The sequence below is a fragment of the Triticum aestivum genome, chromosome 1A (assembly GCF_018294505.1).
Source record: "Triticum aestivum cultivar Chinese Spring chromosome 1A, IWGSC CS RefSeq v2.1, whole genome shotgun sequence".
NCBI classification, from domain to species: Eukaryota; Viridiplantae; Streptophyta; class Magnoliopsida; order Poales; family Poaceae; genus Triticum; species Triticum aestivum.
The window spans coordinates 378,452,800-378,456,433 of NC_057794.1; positions in this window are offsets into that span (position 1 = coordinate 378,452,800).

Below are 3,634 nucleotides of genomic sequence, written 5' to 3' on the forward strand. Positions count from 1 at the left end.
AACATGTGAATCATGAAACATGAACTCAAATTATCAAGAATGACATAACACCACCGCAAATGATATGGTAGAAAGAATTGAGCTTCGGAATGCAAGATGAAGAATGCTTGAGCTCCTCAAAACAAGACATGTGTTGAGCATCATGTTCATTTTATAGTATAGCTTGGCAGATCTTAACTCCAAGAGAAATCTTGAAGAACAATTGAAGAATGGAATGAATTCTTGACGAACCACCATGTATAACCTCCATGAAGAACTTCGGTAACAAAATGATGTTAAAGAGAAAGAGAAGTTGAAAACACAAGGTGAAGCCTTGTGATGATGGGGCTTTGCGACGAGATAATGCGGAAAACTTGGATCTCCGAAAAACAAAAGATGAAGCATCTCGAACCGAGAATGTGATATGATGAACAACTCTGGAAAGAAGAAATCAATAACTTGGCTGAAGCAAGAATAAGAATTATGTTATGCGTATCCTTCACCATTTTAAATTCATGACAAGCAACGGATTTGGCATACTACTTATTCTCATAGAAAGGGTTAAGACTGATATAGCGCAAACTTGAGAAGGTCTTGAATGAACCACCGGAAGGGTTGAAACAAACGAATAAATTGATATGATAAACGAAGGAAGAAGAATCTTGGAGGAACCCCCATAAGAATCAAAAAACGAACGAAGTAAAGGGATGAATCACCGGTAAGAATTAGCAAATGAACGAAGATACATGAGAGAGTTTAGATACAAGAGAACAAAGAGATCATGAACTGATTAGAGAATACTTGAATGAAGCACCAGTAAGATTTTGAAAACGAGAGCTGAAAGCTGGAATGAATAATTCTGAGATGATGGGCTCCGGAGAATCAAACTGAAAAGACAATTGAATTGCTCTGGATGGGTGAAAAGAATTCTCACAATCGAAAACAATTATGAGAGGATGGCATAAGGCTAGCACCCATGAATCTTGAAGAGAATGGAGCAAGATATGGAAGAACACTCTTCTTCGTTCTTCAAATGTTGAGAATGGCGACGAGAAACACCACCATGAATTATTGAGATACTCCGGGGTGATGAATTTAAAGATTGAGCCAATGGTGATAAGAATTTGACAGATCTTGGAGAAAGGCATTTGACTGATGAAAATTCATTCTTACGTCAAACTTCGAAAAGAATTTAGGATAGATCCGGGAAAATTAGAAGAGTTAGGTAAGATCCTGGGAAAAGACTTGTGGGTTAGGGCCCACTCAAAAGATACACCATTGAACGATTTAAAAGATAGATTGCACCAGTTGGATTAAAATGGATTGAATGAGATAGCAATCTCGAAACAGCTTGAACAGATTGAGAATGGAAACGAATCTTCTGAGATATCTTCGCACCCCGAAACAAATGAATAGTGAGAGGTGAAAGATAAAGAGTGGACCAGCATGAGAAAACATTTGAAATGAGGAAAGGATATGATCAACAAAGTTTGAATTGAATCCACCAGAGAAGAGAAGAGAACGGAGGATGATGAACTTGAAGCTCCGTTAGAATCTTCCTGAGAATCACCGGGTAAGAATATTGACGGAAAAAAATGGAGAGACTTCACATGAATAAAATGGATACTTGAATCAGAAATCTGAGTCCTTGGAGAAAAAGGGTGGGAGGGCGGGAAAACAAGGCAACTTGGGACAGACGAAACGAACACCGTTGGGAAAACTGAGGTTTGATCTTGCGAATGTTGAAATGAGCGGATCCACTTGAAGAAAAACACTCTGGTTGAAAAAGAATTGACATGACAATCTCGATTATCAAGAAGGATTAGTACTCCCATAGAAATATGAGAACACCATTTAGAAAAAGGTATGGATTCAACACTTGACTTCGAAGCAACTCGAATACCACAAACAAAATAAAAACAAGGATTGGCTTGCAGAATAAGCCGGAACAAACATATGATAGAGATTTCATCCGAAATTTTCGTGGTGGGGCCCACACGGGCTCGATCGTACAGCACCATCATGTACAAGGCAGTGCACATGACATACGAAGCATCCCCGAGTCAGCATAGCCAAGGACTCTTTAAGACACAACGAGACCACTGTAAAACCAACCGTGGATAGGCGGACCACTAGACGTCGAACCCCAATCTCATATCATGCATCTGTCGGAAAGATATCCTAGGAGCTACTTGAATTCCCACTTATAAACTCCCGGAACTTTCCGGTTATGCAATCAGGTGTTGGGGATACAGGGGAAGCATAATATCTCACCCAAAACTAGCAAATCCTACATCCAGCTGTATCCATCCTTCAACACAAAACCAAGAAACCTTCAGAAATCATTTACCTCAACCTTCGAAAAGCATCCGTTATACGAGTTATGGCAATACTCCCGAACTCCCGCCCCAGTACTGGGTGGCGTCGAGGTTATCTCACCAACAACTGCATAAAAGAGATTTTTGATGTCGGCAAACTTAGGTATTACAGAACTGCAACGATAAAATTGTGACGACAACACCTCGGAGCTCAACTCCCCGAGACAATGCCACAACCCCTAAATGTTAGGAGGCACCAAGAACAATGTTCTCGTCACAAAACCATCGGAACGGTTCCAAGATACCCACATGATCCTAAATTTTTTTTAGTGAAATTTAAGAAGAGAAGAGTCAAAACTCCACGTCAGGAGGCCTCACCAGAGCGACGAAGGGACTGAGGAGTAAAAAGAATCCTACTCTTCGATATATATAATCCTAATACTCAAAACATTTTGTTCTAGACTCAACAACGTCAGCGATTCGATCAAGCAGGGGGCTCCTAAGTCGGGGAAGGCTCCGATTACCAACTTGTAACACCCATGATGCGGCTATATCTCCCACGTGTCGGAGCACGACTTAGAGGCATAACCGCATAGTAGGCATGTCGCAAGAGGGGTAATCTTTACACATCCCATGTACTGAATATGAAAGGGATAAAGAGTTGGCTTACAATCGCCACTTCACACAATACATAAATATAGCATTACATCAGCCATAATACAATCAAGGTCCGACTACGGAACCAAATAAAGAAAGACAACCCCTAATGCTAGATCCCCGACCGTCCCGACTGGGCTCCACTACTGATCAACTGGAAACGAAACAAGACTACAATCAAGATCTTCATCAAGCTCCTCCTTGAGCTCGATTGCGTCACCTACACGATTATCATCGGCACCTGCAACTGTTTGAAGTAAACTGTGAGTCACGGGGACTCAGCAATCTCACACCCGCGAGATCAAGACTATTTAAGCTTATGGGAAGGAAAGGGTAGTGAGGTGGAGCTGCAGCAAGCACTAAGCATATATGGTGGCTAAACATACGCAAATAAGAGCGAGAAGAGAAGCAAAGCACCGTCGTGAACTAGAAGTGATCAAGAAGTGATCCTGAAACTACTTACGTTCAAGCATAACACAAGAACCGTGTTCACTTCCCGGACACCGCCAGAAAGAGACCATCACGGCTACACACGCGGTTGATGCATTTTAATTAAGTTAAGTGTCAAGTTCTCTACAACCGGACATTAACAAATTCCCATCTGCCCATAACCGCGGGCACGGCTTTCGAAAGTTCAAAACCCTGCAGGGGTATCCCTACTTAGCCCATCACAAGCTCTC